At 44.0% G+C, this 27,846-nt stretch overlaps 1 protein-coding gene across 3 annotated transcripts in view; it reads right to left on the reverse strand.

The window, feature by feature from the left end:
* MPPE1 (metallophosphoesterase 1) overlaps nucleotides 1–27,846 on the reverse strand; it is a 299,670-nt gene that overhangs the window by 105,742 nt on the left and 166,082 nt on the right. For 2 of the 3 annotated variants that reach the window (XM_075314563.1, XM_075314564.1), the window contains exon 2: nucleotides 4,069–4,139. The gene's annotated coding sequence lies outside the window, so the exon portion shown is untranslated. Of the gene's footprint in view, nucleotides 1–4,068; nucleotides 4,140–20,653; nucleotides 20,737–27,846 lie in introns of those variants that run through there. The other variant, XM_075314562.1, reaches the window with a different exon arrangement.

Below are 27,846 nucleotides of genomic sequence, written 5' to 3' on the forward strand. Positions count from 1 at the left end.
AGCCTTACAGTGTGTAAGACTTTCCTCATCATGCTGAGGTCTTCTGGCACAGCGGTGCTGAAATACCAGCTCTACTGGTTTTAAGAATGTAGGAACCTCACCCACCCTTTTCTTTATACAACTGCAATAATAACTGTTACCTATAGAGCCAATCACAACACACGAGACACCGCGTTTCGTTTCATCCGCATTTATATAACTAGAAAAATATCTGTATTTATTTGCATCATCATAACATTGACCATCTTACAAACCGGTCATGACTTTCATATTCACGGTTCACTCACATCTGCGTATAAGTTCGCAGAAAGCAATTGGAAAGAAAAAAAAAGAAAAGAAATCAGATTGTACTCGCACCAAATGTTAAACAATAAGACAGGGCTGATCTGCAATATTTTTTTCTCAGTCGCTTTCTGCCTGAAAGGGAAATAGAAAGGGAGAAAAAAAATAAAAATGAAAATCGCAGCAGGCAGATTATGGTCGTGAATCAAACAAAAAAGGACAAGATGTACGACCAATTTTACCATATTATTAGGACTGCACCCAGTATACATAAGCACAACCAAAAAGAAACAGGGGCAAAGCAGTCATGGGTCACACCAGGGACCATCAAATCAATAATCAATATACCAACTTTTGCAAAAATATCATAAATATTTATTTAAATATAGTGCATAGCAAAAGAAGTGACATTAAATACACATTACAAAAATCATGAATACTGATCAGGCTAAAGCAGTGTCACAGATGAAAAACACGGGTCCACAGACCATATGGGGAGTGCGAGTGTACTTATGTCATCAGAGGGCTCCTCAGAGTTATTTGTACAAAGACCATAGTTGCCCATCATATAATAACAAGGATCATAAACAATTCAAGGGGCATTACAGCATATGTCCAGGGTGACGGGCACTCACAAAATTAAGTTCCCATTACTCAGAGGGGCCCCCCGAAGAAGTCAGCGAAACGTGCGCGTCGGGGCACGTTTTCCTCGGTCTCCACGGCTACCTATAGGTGAGTGTTTTGATGGGAGTGCTTCTAGTTAACCTTCATTTACTCCCTAGCTGGTTTTCCTTGTACTGATTTTGGCCCCTCTGAGTAATGGGAACTTAATTTTGTGAGTGCCCGTCACCCTGGACATATGCTGTAATGCCCCTTGAATTGTTTATGATCCTTGTTATTATATGATGGGCAACTATGGTCTTTGTACAAATAACTCTGAGGAGCCCTCTGATGACATAAGTACACTCGCACTCCCCATATGGTCTGTGGACCCGTGTTTTTCATCTGTGACACTGCTTTAGCCTGATCAGTGTTCATGATTTTTGTAATCTGTATTTAATGTCACTTCTTTTGCTATGCACTATATTTAAATAAATATTTATGATATTTTTGCAAAAGTTGGTATATTGATTATTGATTTGATGGTCCCTGGTGTGACCCATGACTGCTTTGCCCCTGTTTCTCTTTGGTTGAGATTATGGTCGTGTAAAACAGCAGAAACTCAACCATGCAAGTCTACAGGTGCAAGAAGAAAAAAAAAAAAAAAAAATATGGACGGCACACTGACAATCCTGGTAGTATTTGTTTTTTTACGGATACATTACCATTCTGTAGCATTGAACACTATAAATGGCCCTGTATATGAGTGTAGAGTAATAGTTGCAATGAGAAAATAAACAAAACACAAATAACATGTCATACAGATGCTAGGTAATGCAAGAAAAAAATAAATTAATTGCACACTCACATTCCATATGGATTAAAATGTCAACTTTTCGGGATGAAAAATCAGAAAAAAAATGTATACGCAGATGTGAGGGTACACAGGTATACACACACACAAACAAACACACACACACACACACACACACACACAAACACACACACACACACATTTATCACCATATCAGTTAATGATCTGACAATGCAAATATATAAAGCACCCTTCACTTTAGGCCAGAAACAAACATCCGTTAAACACGTGCGTGTTTGGTCCGTTCCCGTATGTACCGGAGACACGGACAAACATGCACCAATGTTAATCTATCATTGAGGTCACACGTGCGTTATTCCATAAGGTCCGTGTCCGTGATCCGTATGTGTTTCCGTTTTGCACTGAAGCATGTCCGTTTTCTGCACGAAACACGCACACACGGACCCCATGAAAGTCAATGGGTATGTGCGCACAAGTACGTGACACGGATGCATCTCCGTATGCTCCGTGTAAGTTTTGTGCTTTTTTCTAGCGATGTCGGTCATTCTTTCTTTTTCTGTGTATGTCGGTCAATCTCCCTCAGTCCGTCGGTCGGTCTCTGTCTGTCTGTCTCTCTCTACGTCTTGACTGTCCCTCTCTCTGTCGGTCAGTCTCCCCCCTCTCTCATACTCACCGTTCCCCGATCACCGGCTCGGCTCTTCACGGCTGTTCAATAAACTCCGGCGGCTTTTACTATTTTGAAAAAGCCGGCCGCTCATTAATCAATCTCGTATTCCCTGCTTTCCCCGCCCACCGGCGCCTATGATTGGTTGCAGTGGGACACGCCCCCACACTGAGTGACAGCTGTCTCGCTGCAACTGGTGGGCGGGTCTATACTGTGCAGTAAAAAAAAAAAAAAATAATTAAAAAACAACGACGTGCGGTCCCTGCCCCATTTTCATACCAGCCAGGGTAAAGTCACACGGCTGAAGGCTGGTATTCTCAGGATGGGGAGCTCTACGTTATGGTGAGCTCCCCAGCCTAACAATAACAGCCAACAGCCGCCCAGAAATGCCATATCCATTAGATGCGACAGTTCTGGGACTCTACCCGGCTCTTCCCGAATAGCCCTGGTGCGTTGGCAATCGGGGTAATAAAGAGTTAATGGCAGCCCATAGCTGCCACTAAGTCCAAGATTAATCATTGCAGGCGTCTCTCCGAGATACCTGTCATGATTAACCTGTAAGTTACAGTAAATAAACACACACACAACGAAAAATCCTTTATTTGAAATAATAAACACTAAAAAACACCCTTGTTCACCAATTTATTATGCCCCAAATACCCATCCATGTCCGGCATAATCCACGGAGGTCTCGCGTCACTTCCAGCTCTGCTACATGAAAGTGACAGGAGCTGCAGAAGAACACCACCGCTCCTGACAGCTCCACGCAGCAACTGAGGTGAGCCGCGCGATCAGCTGTGCCGTCACTCAGGTTACTCGCAGCCACCGCTGGATCCTCCACCTGTGACACCAAGTCGCCCGAGTGACAGCGATGAAGTCACAGGTGAGTTGCAGTCACGGGGGGTGGAGGATCCAGCTAGCCGCGGGAAGCCTGAGTGACGGCAGTGGTAATCGCGCTGCTCACTTCAGTCACTGAGGGGATTAGCGGTCACCGGTGAGTCCTTCACAGGTGACTGCTAATCAGGAGGCGACACAGACAGAGCCGCGGGATGACAATGAAGTCGGGTGAAGTTCACCTGAGTTCATTCTCAGCGCGCGACTCTGTCTGCTGTCAACGGGTATGTAGCAACGACATTTAGCATCACACACAGACATTTCACACGGACAACACACTCACACGTCAGTTACGTTTCACACGCACACACGGCCATTCCACACGCACACACGGCTAGCATACGCAATTCACAGATGCCACACGGACCATAAAAACGGACACAAACGGGACACGGACCCGAAAACGAACCGTAACACACGTGCGTGCATTTTCATGGATGTGTGTTTCAGGCCTCACCTGGAGAGATCTCGTGCCATTTCCACATGAGGGAAGATCTGACTGAGGGCGGTTTTATGTACCTTGCTCAGATCGAAATATTAAGCCCGACCTACGAGGCTGTTTGACTCAGCTAATAATCTTATGAGAGCATTTGCTAAGGTGACCAGGGGGTCGGGCGTAAAATGCTGATCCGAGCATGGACTGTGTATGACAGACGTATAAAACTGGCCTAAATGAGTTACAATGACAATCAGGTATGACAAATCTTTAAAGAGAATCTGTCATGTCAGCTAACAGCAGCCAGGAAGGTGCCCTGCTTCTGTACTAAAAGTGCGGTGCCTGGGAGACACTTACCTGCATTACTGTGCTGTGATCAGTGACTGTAGCCGGGCTGGCACACCTTTATGATGGAGAATTGGCAGCACCTGGGAGTAAGAAAGTTAATTTTAGTAGGTGGCAATTCACCTTCCTTAGGCTATGTGCGCACTTTGCATATTTTTTTGTGTTTCTGCATCGTTTTCAACAGCAGCGTTTAAATGCAAAAATCCATGCGTTTTGATTTTCAAGCAAAGTCTATGGGAAATTGGGATTTCTTGTGCGCACTTTGCTTTTCTAAACGCAGCGTTTCTGTTGCAGAAAATTTGTCAAAATCTCTGCGTTTAAAGAAGCAGCATGTCAATTGTTTCTGCCATTTTGGCAGCGTTTTGCTAACATTAGAGTCAATGAGAACTTTCAAAACTCAACCTAAATTAAAATTACAGCGTTTTACATGCTTTTTTGATGCAGTAAACATGCTTTTTTGGCAAAATAAATGCATGCGTTTTTTTACTTTATAATAAGGGAATAATATGTTCCTTTACACACACGCACATAGTCCGACAATTAAATTAATGAAAATCCATAATTTAACAATATTTTAAGCATGAATATTAAATTATAGTATTAATTTTGATAAATAGTTTTGTGTTTGATTTTAATCATGATATTTGTTATCATTTATATTTTTTTCCGTTTTTTTCAAAGTGTTTGAATGTATAAACTTTATTTAGTAGTGTATTTGTCATCAAAATGCATCTGACTTTATGCAATGAAAAAGCATGTAAATCGCGGTAAAATCGCGGCTAAAATGCGGTAAAAACGCAAGCGTATTTATATCGTTCTTGTGGTCAAAACCAAATTTGACAAAGACAATTTCTGACAGAGGATGCGTTTAGAACTGCAACTACCTCGACGCAAAATGCGCACATAGCCTTACAATGATAACCTGCGGCAAATCAACTGAAGAGTTAATAAGCTTTCACTGGACTTTTCACAAGTTTTATCCTTAACCCCTTCATGACATGGCCATTTTCAGTTTTTTTCATTTCTGGTTTTAACTTCCAAGAGCCAGAACTTTTTACTTTTCCCATCAAAATTTTAAACCTCATCTGTTCTGCCCCAGATTGCACAGAAAAACAGAAAAAAAGATTCCAAATGCGTTAAAACCGGAAAAAAAAAAAAATAAAAAAGTGCAATTTAACAATTGTCTGTTGGGTTTTATATTTACCATGTTCACTGTGCGGTAAAACTGACGTGGCATGATTCTCCAGATCAGTACGAATACCCAGATACCAAATATGTATAGTTTTTTTGTTTGTTTTTTTTAAGTGGTGAAGAAAAAACAAAACAAAAAAATCCAAATAGAAATATGTAAGAAAATAATAGCTTTTATCCTCATTTTCAGACATCTGTAACATTTTCATTTTTCGGGATCTGGGGTCGTATGATGGCTTACTTTTTGCGCCCTGAACTGATATTTTTATTGATACCATTTTAGGGTAGATATAATGTTTTGATCGCCTCTTATTGCATTATATTGCAATGTTACCGAAGTTTAAAACATTAATTCTGGTGTTTTGACTTATTTTGCAATTATGTTGTTTACAGAATGGATTAATTTATTTTATATTTTAATATATTGGACTTTTACAAATGCAGGAACTCCAAATATGGGTATATTTTTGTTTTATTTTTGTTGGGGAAAAAGGGATGGTGATATGAACTTTTCACTGTATTTCATAGTCCCCTTAGGGGACTTGAAGCTGCGGTCATTTTTCATATGGAAGAAATTGTGTGGCTGTGTATGAGCTGCTCCACATATAAAAGTGATACTTTTTTATATAGGTAATCCCTGCTACCACTGCCAGAATCAAGATGCTCAGGAGAAGGGGCGATGGGGGAGGGGGGGACTAGAAATAACCCCGCCACACCATGTGTAAAAATTATTTGAATAGTTCAGTACTTTCCAAGCAAAATTCCTTTTTTTTTAGATTTTTAATAGATAGATGTATTCATAAAAGACCGATGTTTCGGCCTTGTGCCTTTTTCCAGGTCTCTATAAATGCAGGTCACTGATGTACATGTGGATAAGGGAAAGATGAGCAACTCACAGAGTCCAAGACTGAGATGTAAAAAGAGAACTGGACAAAGTCCCACCGTGAAGTCTGGTGCAGACATTTATGCACCAAATCTGGATCTCCTGGCAGAGAACCGCACAGAAATGGAATCAAAACCGTTTTGTGCATTTTTTTGCCAAGAGATGCAGATTTGGTGCTAAAATGTTTACACCATATTCCTGCACCAAATCTGCATCAACTGGCAAAAAAAATAAAAATTGCAGTAATACAGTATCAAAACCGCATCGCGTTTTGATGCATTTTTTACCAGAAGATGTAGATTTGGTGCAGGAATACAATGTATAAAGTTCAGCACCAAATCTGCAAAAAAAAAACAACAATAAAATTGCAGGTCTGCTTGAACTTAGTTCACCTTAGGTGAGGACACAAAGTTCAATGAGGTCAGTTTACCCGAGTCACAGGTGGTGAACTGAGGGAACCTCCAGCTGTGTGTGACCACACAAACTCAATGATGTCACCGCTTACAGCTGCGGCTACGTCAGTCTCTGCCTGCAGCTGTAGCAGGCAGTCATGTTCTGTTTTTGCACGCTGTGACTGCAGGATGTAGTATAGCCAAGATCGTTGTGGGACTTTGTCTGTTGGACCTGAGTGTTTTTGGGGACAATACAAGGGTGAAAGAAGGTTTTTTTTGCATTTTATTTCAAATAAAGTTTTTTTGGCATTTGTGTTTATTTCTTTTCCCTTACAGATTAGTAATGGGGGGGTCTCAGAGACGCCTCCCATTATTATTCTAGGGCTTAGTGGCAGCTGTCATTAGCCCCTCATATTACCCAGATTGCCACCACACTAAGGCAATCGGAATGAGGAATTGTCACATCTAATGGATGCAACAATTGTGGGCGGCTGCAGGCTCCTATTTTTAGGCTGGGGGGCCTAATAACCATGGTCTCCCCAGCTGTGGGCTTTATCATGGCTGGGTATCAAAACTGGGAGGGGTGGGGGGGGGGGGGTACAGCACGCTGCTTTTTTAAATTATTTCTTTAAATAAATAAAAAAAAAACCATATGCAGTTCCACTTATTTTGATACACAGCCAAGCGCATGGCTGTATTCTTTATCTGTGCTGGGTATCAAAATATGGGAGAACCATATGCAAATTTTTATATTTATTTATTTTTACACCGCTATAAAGACTCACACTGCATGTGCAGTTCCAAGCAACCTCGCACACTGTCACACAGTGTGGGGGTGTGGTCTGACTGCAACCCGATGCCGAGACTGCCAGTGGGCAGGGGAAGCAGGGAGTATGTACGAGGGTAATGAGCAGACCTGGAACTAGTGTTACAGCTGCGTGGAAGACTCAGTAAGTATAACGCTCCTGCTTTATTCCCTATGTTCTTTTTCCTTTTTTTTTTTTTTCTTTTCAATTATCTGGATGGCCGAATCCAGATAGGTTCATGGAGTTCCCTGAGAACTCCATGTTTGGGGTTGGTGCACGGATACTAGGCATCCTGTACGGATCCTGAATTTTACAGTCCGGGTTCACCCATCATGACACAAAAAACCTTTTAGTCTGTAATATTGTTCACAAATTTGCCTAAATCTGTGTTAGGCCTCTTTCACACGTACGTGAAAAACCACGCATGTTTTTCACGGACGTGTCAAATGTGCGTTTTGCCCTCCGTGAGCCGTATTTATGGCACACGTGTGTTCTCTGTGTGTTATCCGTGATAACACACGGAGAACGGGAACTTTCTGCTCACCTGTCCCTGGCGTCGCTGTCCATGGTGCTGATCTTCGTTCCTGCCGACTCCCCGCTGCTGCTGCTTCCGGCTGCAGTGAAGTGAATATGCAATGAGCGGCGGTCGGAAGCAAGTAACAGCAACGGCAGAGACAGCAATGCTGGAGAAGGTGAGTAAAGTTTTTTTTATTATTTTCTCAGACACGTGTGTTTTCTCTGGTGCGTGTCACATGGAACACCTCCGTGTGGTCCGTTTGCGTTCCGTGTGACACCCATGATGCCGGAGAAAAACGGACATGTTTACATGTGGAGCACACAGGCACACGTATGCTCCACACGTACACACGGTCCATGGCAGAATACGCACGTGAGTGCAGACCCATTGATTTAAATGGGTCTACGTGTGCCCGTGTCTCCGATACGTGAGGAAGCGGACCAAACACGTGCCGGAGACACGGACGTGTGAAAGAGGCCTTAGTGAGCACTTCTCATTAGCCAAGATAATCCATCCACCTTATAGATGTGGGATATCAATATGCTGATTACACAGCATGATTATCGCACAGGTGTGCCTTAGGCTGGCCATAATAAAAGGCCACTCTAAAACATGCAGTTTTACAGTATTAGGGTGGTCGAGGGAACGTTTTGAGGTCAGAAAACCAGTGTCTGGTGTAACCACCATTTGTAAATCTGACATTTGACCAGTACAGTGAAAACCAGGATTCATCCGAGAAGAGAACACTTCTCCAACATGCCAGATGCCACTGAATGTGAGCATTTGCCCACTCAAGTCACTTACAATGACAAACTGCAGTCAGATGGAGACCCTGATGGAGATGACAAGCATCCAGATAAGGTTCTCTGACATGGTTCTTTGGTTATGCAAACCAATTGTTGCAGCAGCTGTCCGGGATTGCTGGTCTCAGACGATCTTGGAGGTGAAGATGCTGGATGTGGAGCTCCTGAACTGATGTGGTGACATTTGGTCTGAGGTTGTGAGGCCGGTAGGATGTGCTGCCAAATTCTCTGAACACCTTTGGAGATTGCTTATGGTAAAGAAATGAACATTCAATTCACAGGCAACAGCTCTGGTGGACATTCCTGCAGTCAGCATACCAATTACACGCTTCCTCCAAACATACAACATTTGTTGCATTGTGTTATGTGTGATAAAACTGCACATTTAAAGTGGCCTTTTATTTTGGCCAGCCTAAGGCGCACCTGTGCAATAATCATGCTGAATAATCAGTATCTTGATATGCCGCACCTGTGAGGTAGATGGATTATCTTAGCAAAGGAAAAATGCTCACTAAGTCCCCCTTCACACGTTTGTGATTCCGGTACGTATGACATCCGTTTTCATACGTACCGGAGACACGGACATACGCAGACGCATTAGAATCAGTGGGTCTGTGCACACATCTGTGTCTTCTCACAGACGTTTGTCCGTGTGGAGCACATGCATTCTGGTGTGCTCCGCACAGCGACATGTCCGTTTTTCTCCGGCAGCACTGATGTGACACGGCGCACACACTGATCTGATCAGTGTGACATGTACCGAAGAAAACAAGTGTTATTTGAAATAAAATTATTTTCTATACTCACCTGTCTTAAGCACTGTTGTCGCTTGCTTCCAGGCCTGCTCATTATGCTCATGAATATTCACTGCACTGGAGACCTGGAAGCAGCAGTACCGGGGATAGGTGAGTAAAATGTTCCTGCTCTCCGTGTGCTATTATGGATAGCACACGGAGAACACACGTGTCTCAAACTCACGGCACATGGAGGGCCATACGCACCTTCAACACAGTCCATGAAATTGTCCTTGTTTTGCATGGACATATGAAAGAGGCCTAACAGATTTAGACAAATTTAAAAGAAAAAGGCCTTTTGTGCAGAGAAGATCTAAGACTTTTTCTGAGGTCAGCTGATGAAAAATGGGAGCAAAAACAAAAGTGTTGTGTTTCTACTTTTGTTCAGCATAGGTTTATTTCACTACATGTGCTGTCTCACGCTCTGTATTTGTTGATTTGTGGATCTCGTCCATAGAGACATGCACACCCTCATTTAAATAGCCAGAGCTGCTGCTTTCCTTTAGTTATTTTGGATTCTACACTAGATAGCACATAGGATTTCTATAAAAAGTGTCCTTTTTTTTGGGAACAAGCACCTATATTACCACTGTTTCCAAATGGAGGAAAAAAAAAATAAAACAATATATCTATATTTTTTTCCTTATTTTTTTGCATAGGGCTTTATTATCTGCTGCTTCTCTGCCACCATACATTTGTTTTGTTACTATATAACCCAGGATGCCTCTACCATGACTCCCATCATCTGGTTACAAACAAAACGGTTTCCAGGCGTGGATGGGAATAATCAGAAAACGTTTTTATGTGACAGGAAATTACATAACGCCACTTACATCTGACTGCACCACAGTTAAAGCAGTCATGAGTGTTTTGTTTTTTTTTGCAAATCTAAAAAAAAAATAAATAAATCTTTATTTTTATATAGCGCTAACATATTCCACAACGCTATACATACATAAGGAACACTGTCCCCATAGGAAATGCAGATTACGAGCATCTATCTGTATGTCTTTGCAGTGTGGGAGGAAACCAGAGAAAACCTACGCAAACACAAGGAGAACATACAAACTCCTTGTAAATGTTGTCCTTGGTGGGATTCGAACCCAGGACCTCAGATCTGCAAGACTGCAATGCTAACCACTGAGCCACCGTGCCGCCCAATATCTTTATTAATTATTACCCATAAGGGCTCATGCGCACGTTGCGTACTTACATACTTATGTAGATTGTGCATGAGACATGCGCACGTTGCTTTTTTGAACGCAGCGATTTGGGTGCTAAAATTTTGACCCAAATCCGTGCGTTCAAAAATGCAGCATGTCAATTATTTGTGCGTTCTGGATGCAGCTCCCACTCTGTCTATGGTGGGGGCAGCATCCCGAGCGCATGAAATTGGCTTTTTTTTTTTTTTTTTACAAAAAAACTGCATCCATTATGCAGTGTTTCTGCAGTGATTTGAAGCGCACATGTGCTGTCAAATCGCTGCAGAATATTTAGCAGTTACGTGCGCATGAGCCCTTAAGGCATGTGCCCACGGTCCGCACACACTACGTTCTGGACACAGCGTGTCCTTTCCTGCGGAAAAGTGTCAGTGCCAACGATCAGGGATCTAGGCACTGCAGACCTTCAATGTCTTCTCCCCACTGAGAACACACACATCTCCGCAAGCATAAATCAATATGCTGTGGCTCAAAAAGCTGAGCAGGTCAGTTTACGCTGCAGAAAAAAGTACATTGGGCATGTGATTTCTAAAGATCCCAAACACTGTGCTTCTACTGTACAATGCAGCATTTTGGACTCAGCAAAACGCTGCTATTCCTGATCATGGGTACATACCCTTAAGATTACATGCGCACGCTGCATTTTATGCCACATTTTGTCGTGTTTTTGGTGCAGCGTTCTTGTCAGCAAGTTCTGACTTTTGACTTCCCAGCAAAGTCTGAGCATTCAGATTTGCTGTGTGCACGTTGCAGTTGTCAAAACCATTTGACAAAAAAAAAGCAGCATGTACATTTTTCTTGCGTTTTTGTCAAGTTTTCTCACCCATTGAAATCAATGAGAGGATGAAAACGCAAGGAAAAACTCATGCTACTAAATTGCTGCGTTTTGCGTGCGTGGTACTTGTGTTTTTGTCACAAAAACGCAGATCACCCACATTGTTCCAGGATAAATAAAGACTGTCCTGGAGTGAATCTCTCCATCTGCAGATGATAATCACATGAATGCACGCTGCGAGGTATGATCATCGGTCACATCACTCAGGTGAGTCCTCCACCTGCGGCTAACTTCATTCACCGCCTGATTTGCTGTCATAGGAGGACTCCAGCTGTGACTGCGGCTAACCTGAGTGACGTCACCGCTGACTGCTGCTCTCTTCGGTCACTCAGGTGATTTGCGGTCATAGGTGGAAGACTCCTGCTGTGGCAGCGGCTGAGTGACGTCACCGCTGATAGCGCGACTCACTTCAGTTGCTGTGTTGGAGCTCACAGTGGGCAGACATGTTCTATGGCGCTTGCTGTGAGCGTCAGATGTAGCAGTGCTGGAAACTTTGTGGGATCTCATGTGGATTACGTCAGACCTGCAGGAATGTTTTTGGGGTTAATAAAGTGGTGAAAGAGGGTGCTTTTTTGTCTTTTATTTCAAATAAAGGATTTTTGGGGTGTTTGTGTTTATTTACTTTAATTTATAGATTAATGATGGGGAGGGTCTCAGACGCCTGTCATCATTAATCTAGGGCTTAGTAGCATCTTATGGATGCGCCACTTCTGAGGCAGCTGTGGGCTGCTATTAAATAAAATAAAATCTTTATTTTTATATAGCGCTAACATATTCCGCAGCGCTTTACATACATCAGGAACAGTGTTCCCCATTGGGGCTCACAATCTAAATTCCCTATCTGTATGTCTTTGGAGTGTGGGAGGAAACCGGAGAACCCGGAGGAAACCAACGCAAACACGGTGAGAACATACAAACTCCTTGCAGATGTTCTCCTTGGTGGGACTAGAACCCAGGACCCGAGCGCTGCAAGACTGCAGTGCTAACCACTGAGCCACTGTGCCAGCCTATTAGGCTATGTGCGCACATGTGCGTATTGCATGCAGTTACGCTGCGTTCTGCACCGCAGCGTAACTGCATGCGTCCTGCGTCCCCAGCACAATCTATGAAGATTATGCAGGACACGTGCGCATGTGGCGTATTAGAACGCAGCGATTCAGCTGCTGCCCGAAGCGTGCGTTCTAAGAAGTGACATGTCACTTCTTTTGTGCGCTTTGCATGCTGTCTATAGGCAGAGGCAGCATGCAGAGCGCACAAATTCTGCAGGCACCAGGTGCTTCAGAACGGAGCTTTTCAGCTGCAATCTGAAGCAGACCTTTTGTGTGCGGTGCAGAGTGCACACGTGCGCACATAGCCTTAGGCTGGAAAGGGCCAAATAACCATGGCCCTTCCAACCCTAATAATATCAGCCCCCAGTTGTCTGCTATACCTTGGCTGGTTTTAGAAACATGGGGGGGACCCACATAATTTTATCATTTTTAAATAAATCAAATTTAAAAAAAAAAAAAAAAAAAAAAAAAAAAAAAAAACACAGTGTGGGGTTCCCTCTATTTTTTCACACCGTGCCAAGTTACAGCTGAGGGTTGCAGCCTGCAGCTGTTCTTGTGCTGCATATGGAAAACGGGAGGGGGAACTGCAATTCTGTTTTCTAAAAAAAAAAAAAAAAAAAAAAAGTAAAAAAAAAAAAAAAAACAAAAACAGCTGTCCAAGCTAGCTATCCCTGTATTAAAGGGAACCAAACATCAGGATTTTGGTATATACAGTCATATGAAAATGTTTGGCCACCCCTATTAATGTTAACCTTTTTTCTTTAGAACAATTTGGGGTTTTGCAACAGCTATTTCAGTTTCATATGTCTAATAACTGATGGACTGAGTAATATTTCTGGATTGAAATGAGGTTTATTGTACTAACAGAAAATGTGCAATCCGCATTTAAACAAAATTTGACCGATGCAAAAGATGGGCACCTCAACATAAAAGTGATATTTTGTAGATCCTCCTTTTGCAAAAATAACAGCCTCTAGTCACTTTCTGTAGCTTTTAATGAGTTCCTGGATCCTGGATGAAGGTATTTTTGACCATTCCTGTTTACAAAACAATTCCAGTTCAGTTAAGTTTGATGGTCGCCGAGCATGGACAGCACGCTTCAAATCATCCCACAGATTTTCAATGATATTCAGGTCTGGGGACTGGGATGGCCATTCCAGAACATTGTAATTGTTCCTCTGCATGAATGCCTGAGTAGATTTGGAGCGGTGTTTTGGATCATTGTCTTGCTGAAATATGCATCCCCTGCGTAACTTCAACTTCGTCACTGATTCTTGCACATTATTGTCAAGAATCTGCTGATACTGAGTTGAATCCATGCGACCCTCAACTTTAACAAGATTCCCGGTGCCGGCATTGGCCACACAGCCCCAAAGCATGATGGAACCTCCACCAAATTTTACTGTGGGTAGCAAGTGCTTTTCTTGGAATGCCGTGTTTTTTTGCCTCCATGCATAACGCCTTTTTATATGACCAAACAACTCAATCTTTGTTTCATCAGTCCACAGGACCTTCTTCCAAAATATAACTGGCTTGTCCAAATGTGCTTTTGCATACCTCAGGCGACTCGGTTTGTGGCGTACTTGCAGAAATGGCTTCTTTCGCATCACTCTCCCATACAGCTTCTCCTTGTGCAACGTGCGCTGTATTGTTGACCGATGCACATTGACACCATCTGCAGCAAGATGAAGCTGCAGGTCTTTGGAGGTGGTCTGTGCATTGTCCTTGACTGTTCTCACCATTCTTCTCTGCCTTTCTTATATTTTTCTTGGCCTGCCACTTCTGGGCTTAACAAGAACTGTACCTGTGTTCTTCCATTTCCTTACTATGTTCCTCACAGTGGAAACTGACAGTTTAAATCTCTGAGACAACTTTTTGTATCCTTCCCCTGAACAACTATTTTGAATAATCTTTGTTTTCAGATCATTTGAGAGTTGTTTTGAGGAGCCCATGATGCCACTCTTCATAGGAGATTCAAATAGGAGAACAACTTGCAAGTGGCCACCTTAAATACCTTTTCTCATGATTGGATACACCTGCCTATAAAGTTCAAAGCTCAATGAGGTTACAAAACCAATTTAGTGCTTTAGTAACTCAGTAAAAAGTAGTTAGGAGTGTTCAAATCAAGAAATTGATAAGGGTGCCCATACTTTTGCACCGGTCAAATTTTGTTTAAATGCGGTTTCCACATTTTCTGTTAGTACAATAAACCTCATTTCAATCCAGAAATATTACTCAGTCCATCAGTTATTAGATATATGAAACTGAAATAGCTGTTGCAAAAACCCAAATTGTTATAAAGAAAAAAGGTTAACATTAATAGGGGTGCCCAAACTTTTTCATATGACTGTAAGGTGCAGCCAGTGCAGTACTGGCACTATCAGGCACATTGTGTACATACCATTAGTGGGCAGCTCGGGTGTTTAGGCTGTGAAATTCAACTTTATAAAGCTTGAAAATTCATGCACTTTTTGATTGACGTGCGCACCTCTCCAGATAATGTCCGGGCGGGTTATGCACATGATTCTTGCCCCCCACCCTCCCCCCCCCGCCCGCCGACTGTTCCTCCCTCTCTCTGGCTGTATGTAAATTTCTCTATTCAGAAACACGGCGTCGGAGTTGGCGCCTGCGCATAGCGCTTATCTCCATCGCCGTGTTTCTGAAGCCCGCAGTACCTAGTATTGTGCATGAGAGGGCGGCGCATGCACCCTCGCTTCTTCAAATCTCGTGACCGCGGGAGCGCGCGCGGTGTCACAACAGGACTGGAAAACAGCTGATCTTACCCCGATTAGTTGCAGCAGACGTCTGCTACGATATCGTCTGCTACAGCTAATCGGTAAAAGGTGTATCTGGAGAGGTGCACACGTCAATCAAAAAGTGGATGAATTTTCAAACTTTATAAAGTTGGATTTCACAGCCTAAACATCCGAGCTGCCCACTAATGGTATGTACACAATGTGCCTGATAGTGCCAGAACTGCACTGGCTGCACCTTATATACTAAAATCCTGAAGTTTGGTTCCCTTTAAGCTGTTCTGTTATTTCTTTCTTATTATCTATTCTATCATATTTTTTTCTCCTTTAACCCCTTCAGCCCCGGGGCACTTTCCGTTTTTGCGTTTTTGTTTTTTGCTCCCCTTCTTCCGAGAGCCGTAACCTTTTTTATTTTTCCGTCAATCTTGCCATATGAGGGCTTGTTTTTTGCGGGACAAGTTGTACTTTTAAATGAAACCATAAGTTTTACCATATGGTGTACTGGAAAACAGCAAAAAAATTCCAAGTGTGGAAAAATTGCAAAAAAAGTGTGATGGCACAATAGTTTTTGGGATGTTTTATTCACGGTGTTCACTATATGGTAAAACTGATGTGTGGGTATGATGCCTGAGGTCGGTGCGAGTTTGTAGACACCAAACATGTATAGATTTACTTGTATCTAAGGGGTTAAAAAAAATTCACAAGTTTGTCCAATAAAAGTGGCACACGTTTTGCGCCATTTTCCGAAACACGTAGCGTTCTTATTTCTTGGGATCTATGGCTCAGTGACAGCTTATTTTTTGCGTCTCGAGCTGATGTTTCTAATGGTAGCATTTTTGCGCAGATGCTACGTTTTGATCGCCTGTTATTGCATTTTGCGTAAAACTTGCGGCGACCAAAAAACGTAATTTTGGCGTTTGGAATTTTTTTGCCACTACGCCGTTTACCAATCAAATTAATTGATTTTATATTTTGATAGATCGGGCATTTCTGAACGCGGCGATACCAAATATGTGTATATTTATTTATTTATTTATTAACCCTTTAATTTTCAATGGGGGGGAAAGGGGAGTGATTTGAACTTTTAGGTTTTTTGTTTTTTTTTAATTTTTTAAAACTTTTTTTTTACTTTTTTTATTTTATTTTACTAGTCCCCCTAGGGGGCTATAGCGATCAGCAATCCGATTGCTGATCGCTATCTGCTGATCACAGCTATACCGCTGTAAACAGCAGATTCAGTCACTTTCTTTTTGCCTCTGCTCCGTGCCGAGGAAGAATGAAAGAGAAACTTCATAGCATCAGGCGTCATCACATGACCCTGTGCTACGATGGAACCACCGAACGTCACGTGATCACTCACGTGACGTCCGGAGGGGGCGGCGGTAAGTAAAAAACATGGCCGCGCGCATATAGATCTCGCTGCCAGACTTTGGCAGCGAGATCTAAGGGGTTTAATGTTCCGGGTGGAATGCGATTCCACTCGGAACATGTAGGCACACGTCAGCTGTTGAAAACAGCTGATATGTGTGCCGATCCACGCCGCCTGCCCGCAGGGGGCGGGGCTTACCGGGACACAATCCATGACGGAAAGATCCGTCCATGGTCGTGAAGGGGTTAATAAAAAAAAAATGCATTAACAGTAAGTAAGTAAGCCTGACATCAGTAGTATGCAAAGTTTTTGAGGGCATTTTAAGGGATGACATGCAAAAATATGTTGCAGAAAATAATATAATAACTGACAGACAGCATGGATTCATGAAAGATAAATCATGTCTAACCAACCTGTTGGGGTTCTATGAGGGGGTAAGTGCAAACCTGGATATTGGTAATGCAGCTGATGTGATTTATTTCGACTTTGCAAAGGCATTTGATACTGTACCACACAATAGGCTTATACTAAAGCTCCAGAAGCAAGGACTAGGGGAAACTATATGCAACTGGGTAAGGAATTGGCTAAAAGATAGGAAACAAAGAGTAGTCATAAATGGTACATTCTTTAAATGGGCTTTAGTCAGCAGTGGGGTGCCACAGGTATCTGTGCTAGGACCGATTCTGTTTAATCTCTTTATTAATGACCTTGTGGATGGGATTGATAGTAAAGTGTCAGTCTTTGCTGATGACACCAAACTATGTAGGATATTAAAAACTGACCTTGATAGTACAATATTACAAAAAGATCTGGATAAGATATCAGAATGGGCAGATACTTGGCAAATGAGATTTAATGTTGATAAATGTAAAGTAATGCACCTAGGACGGGGTAATCCTATAACTGCGTATACATTAAATGGAAGTAAACTCGGGACTACAGAACAGGAGAAGGACTTGGGTATTCTCATTACAAATAAGCTGAGCAGCAGCACTCAATGTCAAGCAGCAGCTGCAAAAGCAAACAAGATTCTAGGGTGTATAAAAAGAGAGATTAGATCCCGTGATCCCAACGTATTATCACCCCTCTATAAATCACTTGTAAGGCCACATCTGGAATATGGGATCCAGTTTTGGGCTCCACATTTTAAAAAGGACATTCAGAAGTTAGAGTCAGTTCAAAGGCGGGCAACTAGACTATTACAAGGAATGGAAGTCCTCCCATATGATGACAGGTTGAAAAAGTTAGATATGTTTAGCTTAGAAAAAAGACGTCTCAGAGGAGATCTCATTTATATGTATAAATACATGTGTGGTCAATATAAAGGACTGGCACATGACTTATTTCTTCCAAAGACAGTACTAAGGACCAGGGGGCACTCACTGCGAGTGGAAGAAAAGCGATTCCGACAGCTAAATAGGAAAGGGTTCTTTACAGTTAGAGCAGTCAGACTGTGGAATACACTACCACAAGAGGTAGTAATGGCAGATACTATAACAGCTTTCAAAAAAGGGCTGGATGATTTCCTCACTACACACAACATTGTTGGTTATAAATGACTTAGTGACCAAGTGTAGAACTGGTGGAGGAAGGTTGAACTAGATGGACCTAGGTCTTTTTTCAACCTTAGTAACTATGTAACTATGTAACAAAAACGCACCATGATTACAAGCTGTTTTTTAGGCCCTGTGTGCACTAGGCGTTTTTACCCGCGGTTTTGCTGCGGAAATTTCTTGAGAAATGCTTGTGATCTTTCTGCAGACATTTCCCAGCAAAACCTATGGGGAAAAAAATAGCTGTGCGCACACTGCGTTTTTTTCTCAAGAAAATTCTTTCTGAAGATTTTCTTGAGAAAATGTGCATGTCACTTCTTTTTCGCAGGTACCCGCGGTATTTCACTCCATTCACTGTAATGTAATCGCGAAATACCGCAGGTAGCAAATGATGTGCGGTATACCCCCAGTATAGCCGCGATTTACCTGCGGTAATGTTCATCGCTGCCTGCGGTTTTGCAGGGAGTGATGTCATTATGACAGAAGAGGAAGCGGAGCAGAGTAAACACAGACGTCACACTCCCTGGACGCCGCACAGAAGCACTTCCGTGTGACCTCCAGGTGCCCGTGCAGTCTGTGTCCTGCTCCGGCCCCGCGGCTGCCTGCCCTGTAGTGTGTCAGTGTCTGCCAGCAGTGTCAGCAGCTTGTCACCCTGCAGTGCTGGCAGCCGCGGGGATGCCGAGCGCTGCTGTCAGGAGGTGAGATGAGATCATTACCTGCGGTGACGATCTCCTGCCTCCTGACGTCACCGCTATCACTGCCGTCTATGCCCGCGGCCCGAGACTGTCACTAGTGGTGTCACGGGCTCTCGCGATACTGCTGACAACGTGGCGGGCATAGAAGGCAGTGACAGCGCTGATGGCAGGACTGCAGGAGATCATCACAGCAGGTAATGATCTCATCTAACCTCCTGGCAGCGCTCGTCATCCCCTGCAGTGACCTGGGCTGACCTATTGATGTTAGCTCAGGTCACTGCACTGCTCTCCCAGACAATGGGGAACCTTCTGTTCTTCATTGACTGGGACATTGACTATGGTATGGATCGCCGTGGGCCCCCCCCCCCTTATTGGATTACGCCAGACCCGGATTTGATTGTTCTTGTCAATAAATTGGTGAAAGAGGGAATGTGGGGAGTGTTTTTTCAAATAAAACTTTTTTTGTCGTCTTTTTTTTTTTTTTTATCATTATTATTACTGACTGGGTTGGTGATGTCGGGTATCTGATAGACGCGTGACATCACGAACCCCAGGGCCTGATGCCAGGTGACATTACACATCTGGCATCAACCCCATATATTACCCCGTTTGCCACCGAAGCGAAGCGCCAGGATTGGCACGTCTAATGGATGCGCCACTTCTGGGGCGGCTGGGGCCTGCTATTTTTAGGCTGGGGAGTGTCCAATAACAGTGGACCTCCCTAGTCTGAGAATATCAGACCCCAGCTGTCCACTTTACCTTGGCTGGTGATCCAATTTGAGGGGATCCAACATTTTTTGTTTTAAATTATTTGTTTAATGTAAAATAACAGCGTGGGGTGCCCTCAGTTTTGGATTACCAGCCAAGGTGAAGCTGGCAGCTGTGGTTTGCAGGCTGCAGCCGTCTGCTTTACCCTAGCTGGCTACAAAAGATGGGGGGACCTCACGTCTTTTTTTTTTTAATTATTTAATTTTTAGCTAAATACAAGGCTAGGCATCCTTTAGTGCCACATGAAAGTCACTAAAGGGTGCCAGCTTAGAATATGCAGGGGGCTGGGACATTATAGAGGTCTTTCTCATCTATTCATCTATCCATCTTACCCGCTATCCATTATCTGTCTATCGATTATCTATATTATTTATTGCAGTTCAGCATAAAAAACCGCAGCAAAAACGCATGCGTTTTTCCCGCGGTTTTGGTGCGTTTTTTACCGCAGGTGCGGTAATCTTCAACTCCCATTAGTTTCTCAAGAAATTTTCTTGAGAAAAATCACTTTTCTAGTGCGCACAGAGCCTTACATTTGCAGGCTCTCTGTGACAAGGTGCGGTTTTGGTTGCAGTTAGTACTGCAGCGTGTGTATATAGCCTACTAGAGATCATAACTGCTTCTAAAGGCAAGAAAACAAACAGGAAACGGCAAAACACGTGTCCAAAAGCTCCAGACACCGGATCTAACCCACTGCGCCCTCCTACCCGAGCTCACCCGGTAAATGCAGTCACCTGACCAGGAACATGCCCGGCGCCACCAGCCTCCTGTAAGCACCGCACACAGCAGCGCCCCCTGGCGGCTGTATGGCGTAGGGACACTGGTAGCCACACAGCATTGGAAGTGCGCTTGCCTTCTCCAGTTGAAGGAAGATTCCCGCCCGCTGTGCTGCCCTCTACAGGCCGCCCCCTTCTCCCACACTCCTGCACTAGCAGCGTTCTACTCCTACCCGAAGAGCGCTCGGTCACTTACGGCAGCGCGACCTCCAGCATTTGCAGTCGGCGACACTGCAGCGAACACTCAGGTCCAGGATGGAGTGGGGGCGGAGCTTCACGTCATGCACTGATTGGTGGAGCGCGCCTCGTGACCTGTTCGGGCTCTGTGGATGGCTGTGCTGTGTTATCAGTGCGGCCGCGCGGGATATTTGCTCAGTGCTGCCCCTCACACGGGACACATCCTTCTCTTCAGCCTCAGCCCACAGCGGTCACTGCCATGAATATATCATTTTTTTTTGTCTCCTAGGTAAATATCGCAGTTATACTGAATCTGGCGTGGGTTTTCTTTTGTCCCTGCTTTTCTCTGTTTCTGTGACATGGCCCTCTCTCCCCTATATAGAACTAGTTATTTTAGCCAAGTGGGCGAGGTCATGGGCTATATTACTATTGGGGATGGGGGTGGAACCAGTAAAACTTCCTGAAAAGTTGCAACATGGTTGTACAATATGTACTACCCCTCTGAATAATACACCCCCACACTGTCTCTCTGTATAATATCCCCCACACATTACCCCTCTATATAATACACCCCACACTGTCTCTGAATAGTACGCCTCCACACTGCCCCTCTGTACAATATCCCCCATACTGCCTCTCTGTATAATATCCCGATACAGACACTGCCCGTTTGTATAATACAATCCCACTCTCCCCCTCTGAAAATACACCCCCCACTGCCCTTTTGTATAATACACCCCCACACTGCCCCTCTGTAAAATATACCCCCACACTGTCTCTGCATAATATACCCCACATCCTGCTCCTTTGTATATTATACTCCCACACACTTTCCCTCTGAATAAAATGCCCCATAATATCCCACACACTGCCCCTCTGTATAATATACCCCACACACTGCCACTGTATAATATCACCCACACACACACTGCACCTCTGTATATAATATCCCCCCACACACTGCCCCTCTGTATAATATCCTCACACACACTGCCCATCTGTATAAGATCCCACACACACTGCCCCTGTGTATAATATCCCACACACACTGCCTCTTTGCATAATGTACCCCACACACTATCACTCTATAATATCCCCCACACACTGCACCTCTGTATAATATCCTCCACACACACTACCCTTCAGTATAATATCCCCCACACACTGCCACTGAATAATATCCCCCCACACACACTGCACCAACCTCTGTAAAATATCCAAGCACACACTGTCCCTCTGTATAATTTACCCCCGACACACTGCCCCTCTGTATATCTCCCCACACACTGCCCATCTGTATAAGATCCCACAAACACTGCACCTCTGTATAATATCCCACACACACTTCCTCTTTGTATAATATACCCCACACACTACCACTCTAGAATATCCCACACACACACTGCACCTCTGTTTTATATCCTCTAAACACACTACCCTTCAGTATAATATCCCCCACACACTGCCACTCTGAATAATATCCCCCACACACACTGCACCCACCTCTGTAAAATATCCAAGCACACACTGTCCCTCTGTATAATATACCCCCGACACACTGTCCGTCTGTATAATATCTCCCCACACACTACCCCTCTGTGTAATATCCCCCTCACATTGCCCTTCTGTATAATATTCCCCAACACAAGTCTCGCACTGCTCTGCCCCACTGCCCCTGGCACCACCACATGATTAATTTGCATGCGATGCACCTAAAGCGCGTTACATGCAAATTAGCCATGTGGTGGTGCGCACTCACCCAACATAAAGTGGCGAAGCAACAGAGGGTGGCTGGCAGGGTCTGACATCACTGATGATGTCAGACACGGCCAGCCCGCTTTACTGCGGACACTTTATGCTGTTGAAGTGCGTATGCAAATTAGCCATGTGGTGGCGCCAGTTGCAGTGATGGGCAGAGTACTGCACTTTAAGGAAAGTGGGGATTAAAGCAGGACAATTATACCTACAGAGTTTCCGTGCTGCTGTTACACTGTTTTTGGGTCCGCCCATTAAAACTTATGGATAGTTACTGCTTCCCCCGCCCACCCTCTGTGATAGCATACAGTTAGGTCCAGAAATATTTGGACAGTGACACAATTTTCGCGAGTTGGGCTCTGCATGCCACCACATTGGATTTGAAATGAAACCTCTACAACAGAATTCAAGTGCAGATTGTAACGTTTAATTTGACGGTTTGAACAAAAATATCTGATAGAAATTGTAGGAATTGTACACATTTCTTTACAAACACTCCACATTTTAGGAGGTCAAAAGTAATTGGACAAATAAACCGAACCCAAACAAAATATTTTTATTTTCAATATTTTGTTGCGAATCCTTTGGAGGCAATCACTGCCTTAAGTCTGGAACCCATGGACATCACCAAACGTTGGGTTTCCTCCTTAATGCTTTGCCAGGCCTTTACAGCCGCAGCCTTCAGGTCTTGCTTGTTTGTGGGTCTTTCCGTCTTAAGTCTGGATTTGAGCAAGTGAAATGCATGCTCAATTGGGTTAAGATCTGGTAATTGACTTGGCCATTGCAGAATGTTCCACTTTTTTGCACTCATGAACTCCTGGGTAGTTTTGGCTGTATGCTTGGGGTCATTGTCCATCTGTACTATGAAGCGCCGTCCGATCAACTTTGCGGCATTTGGCTGAATCTGGGCTGAAAGTATATCCCGGTACACTTCAGAATTCATCCGGCTACTCTTGTCTGCTGTTATGTCATCAATAAACACAAGTGACCCAGTGCCATTGAAAGCCATGCATGCCCATGCCATCACGTTGCCTCCACCATGTTTTACAGAGGATGTGGTGTGCCTTGGATCATGTGCCGTTCCCTTTCTTCTCCAAACTTTTTTCTTCCCATCATTCTGGTACAGGTTGATCTTGGTCTCATCTGTCCATAGAATACTTTTCCAGAACTGAGCTGGCTTCATGAGGTGTTTTTTAGCAAATTTAACTCTGGCCTGTCTATTTTTGGAATTGATGAATGGTTTGCATATAGATGTGAACCCTTTGTATTTACTTTCATGGAGTCTTCTCTTTACTGTTGACTTAGAGACAGATACACCTACTTCACTGAGAGTGTTCTGGACTTCAGTTGATGTTGTGAACGGGTTCTTCTTCACCAAAGAAAGTATGCGGCGATCATCCACCACTGTTGTCATCCGTGGACGCCCAGGCCTTTTTGAGTTCCCAAGCTCACCAGTCAATTCCTTTTTTCTCAGAATGTACCCGACTGTTGATTTTGCTACTCCAAGCATGTCTGCTATCTCTCTGATGGATTTTTTCTTTTTTTTCAGCCTCAGGATGTTCTGCTTCACCTCAATTGAGAGTTCCTTAGACCGCATGTTGTCTGGTCACAGCAACAGCTTCCAAATGCAAAACCACACACCTGTAATCAACCCCAGACCTTTTAACTACTTCATTGATTACAGGTTAACGAGGGAGACGCCTTCAGAGTTAATTGCAGCCCTTAGAGTCCCGTGTCCAATTACTTTTGGTCCCTTGAAAAAGAGGAGGCTATGCATTACAGAGCTATGATTCCTAAACCCTTTCTCCGATTTGGATGTGAAAACTCTCATATTGCAGCTGGGAGTGTGCACTTTCAGCCCATATTATATATATAATTGTATTTATGAACATGTTTTTGTAAACAGCTAAAATAACAAAACTTGTGTCACTGTCCAAATATTTCTGGCCCTGACTGTATGTGGTTGTTTGCAGTCAGACGGCGCCCCCACCCTCTGTGCTGGCATCTGTGATTGGTTGCCCTCACAGAAGCTGTCTGGGTCCTTGTAGAGGAGTAGAAAACTAAATAATTGGAAAAAATGGTGTAGTGTCCCTCATATTTTGATACCTAGTGCGGATAAAGCAAACAACTGGAAGCTGTAGCTTCCAGCTGTTGGCTTTATCTTGGCTGTGTATCAAAATATGAGGGATCGCCCACGGCTTTTTTTTAAATACTATAAATAAATTATTCTAAAAATCGGCATGTGGCCCACCCCAATTTTGATACCCAGCCAAGATAGCTGGGGGCTGGTATTCTCAGGCTGGAGAGGCACATGTTTATTGGATCCTTCAAAACCTAAAAAATAGTGGCCTGCAGCTGCATCAGAATTGGCGCATAAATTAGATGCGCCAATCCTGATGCTTACCTGGCTCATCCTGATTGCTCTGGTACACTGACAATCTAAATAATAATAATAATCATGTAAGTAAAAATAAATAAAAACAAAATGCAGAGAAAGAGCCTTTATTTAAAAAACTAAAACATTCTTTCTCCAATTTATTAACCCCCAAAACATCCGTGCAGGTCCGACGTAATCCACACCACCACGTCCCACGACGATCCTGGCTCTGCTACATTCTGAGGTTGCAGAGCATGGTAACATTTGAAAACCTGACTGATCTCTGTGGGCTGCATGACACACTGATGGAGCCACAGCTATGAGAGCAGTGATGTCCATGAATTCACCTGAGGTCACATCTGTCGGTTCCCACAGTACCCCAGATGTGACCTCAGGTGAACTCACCTGAGGTAAACTCATTAAACTCAGTGAACTCACCTCAGTTGAACTCATTGACCTCAATTCCATGATTACCGGATTAGGTTTTGTGCGCATGGTGAGTATTTGGTTGCAGAAATTTCAGCACCAAATCTGAATCTCCTGGCAGAAACATACGTGTTATGCTCGCGGAGCGAGTACGGAATTAGTGCGTTCACTGGACCGAAGGTACTGATCACTTGCCTGGAGGAGCGAACTGGAACGGCCGCCGAGTCTTCACTACCACCACTGGAGGTGGCAAAAGTTACACACGCAGGTAAGCAAAGCCCCAGGGGATCAGCGGTAGCCCGTCAGCTGGCGCCAGGGACACAATACAGTCTCTGGTTGCAGCAACAGCAGCAGTAGTTGGTATCGTCAATTCAGCCAGTAAGGATGGATGGATGCAGTAGCAGTGACCAATGAGGGTATCGTGGTAGGTGGACAGCATGGATACTTGCAGCAGTGGATATTGTAGTAGCTGGCCACCATGGATGGTAGTAGCAGCAGCAGATTGGTAATTCACTGAAACACAAATACAAATCAGGAGCAGAATACAGCACAATGACAGCAGCACAATGGGACCTGAGAACTAGCAACGTTAGGTATTCGTTGCCCAGACACTTCTCTTAAGGGGGAACCTACATTAAATACCTGCAGCCTCTCAGCAAGCTAAGAGGTCACTTCCGAGTCAGGGCGTACTGGCCCTTTATGAAAATGGCCGTGGCCTCATGCGCACTCTCTGGGCATACCCAGGAGGCCTGTGCGGCATGCAGATTTCTGGGGGAACAGCAGCATGGACTGGGGATGGGACAGCCTCCGTTGTACAGCTGGTAAGGTGAGAGTTCCGATGTCCCTGCCGGGGAAGGGAGGCAGAACAGAACGTGGACATTGGTATAAGTGTAAAAATGCACCAAAAACACAATGCGTTTTTTATGCGGTTTCAATCCAAAGTTGGTGCTGAAATTTCTGCAAACAAATACTCAACATGCCTATTCTGATAATCCGGCATTGAATTTAATGAGTTCACCTGAGGTACCGTAGGAACCAACAGCTGTAACCTCAGGTGAGCTCACTGACATCACCGCTGCGGCTCAGTCACTGAGTCCCACAGCCCGCAGTGATCCATCATGTTTTCTAATGTTACCACGCACTGCAACCTCAGAATGTAGCCATCATGGTGTGGATTACGTTGGATCTGCAAAGTTTGGGTGGTTAATAAATTGGAGAAAGAGGGTGTTTTAGGCCTTATATATTGGTCTTTGAGGAGAAAGCCAAGGAACGGCATCTTTATGTTATGTGACCTAGTATGGTTTATGGAGCTGCTAATAAATCATATGGGCTGTTAAAGGGACAAATTGCTCCGGTGTGCTTTAATCCCGCTACCTGACGCGTGGTCCCACATACCCTCGGGGCCCACATCATCACATTATGGTGGAGAATGCGGGCATGCAGCCTGGTTGCTAGGGGCAACGCAGCCTGGTTGCTAGGGGCAACGCAGCCTGGTTGCTAAGAGCAACGGCCTAGAACGTATTTCTAATGTTACCACGCACTGCGACCTCAGAATGTAGCCATCATGGTGTGGATTACGTTGGATCTGCAAAGTTTGGGTGGTTAATAAATTAGAGAAAGAGGGTGTTTTTTTTAATTAAGGTTTTTTTCACTTTGCTTATTTCTTTTTACTTACATAATTAGTAGTAATGGGGGGGTCTCATAGACCCCTACCAATTACTTATTCAGGGCTTCGTGGCAGCTGTCATTTTTTTACAACTCACAGCTATCAGTAACCCCTTAAATTTCTCCGATTTCCACCGCCCCAGAGGACTGATATTTTTAGGCTGGGGAGGGCACAATAACCACCTCCCCAGCCTGAGAATACCAACCACCAGCTGGCAACTTTATCTTGGTTGTGTATCAAAATTCGGGGGACCCCATGCCAGTTTTTTAAATATTTATTCAAATAATTTTTAATGGGGTTCCTGGTATTTTGAAACACAGCCAAAATAAAGCACACAGTAGGGGGCTGCAGCCTTCAGCTGTCTGCTTTTTCTGCACTGGGTATCAAAATATGGGATACCCTACACTATTTTTTCCAATTATTTATTTTTACATTCCACTTCGGGGACACTGACACCTAGTGTGAGTACAACCAATCACAGTGGGTGGGCGGGGGAAGCAGTGAATATTCATAAAATTTAATGAGCACACCCAGAAACAGTGTGACACCAACGTGGAAACTCAGTAAGTACAATTGCCCCGCTTTAATCCCCATTTTGCTTTCTTTTGCATCCCCCAAGCCCTTAATAACACCTAAGTTCGGGTCTCCATACACGTTTATGGTGTTTAAGGTCTGGGCTCCAGTTCGGGTGAAGTCTGGTCACAAACCAAACTCCTTTTTTTTTTTAAGTTCCTCATTCTTAATTATGAGCCCCACTGGAGACAAGAGCTGATATGTGAGTTGAGAATCAATGCAAAGGATTAAGGGGTACTTCACACACAGCGAGATCGCTGCTGAGTCATGGTTTTTGTGACGCAGCAGTGACCTCATTAGCGATCTCGCTGTGTGTGACACTGAGCAGCGATCAGGCCCCTGCTGTGAAATCGCTGCTCGTTACACACAGCCCTGGTTCGTTTTTTTATTGTTGCTCTCCCGCTGATAAGCACAC

The sequence above is a fragment of the Anomaloglossus baeobatrachus genome, chromosome 6, assembly GCF_048569485.1.
Source record: "Anomaloglossus baeobatrachus isolate aAnoBae1 chromosome 6, aAnoBae1.hap1, whole genome shotgun sequence".
NCBI classification, from domain to species: Eukaryota; Metazoa; Chordata; class Amphibia; order Anura; family Aromobatidae; genus Anomaloglossus; species Anomaloglossus baeobatrachus.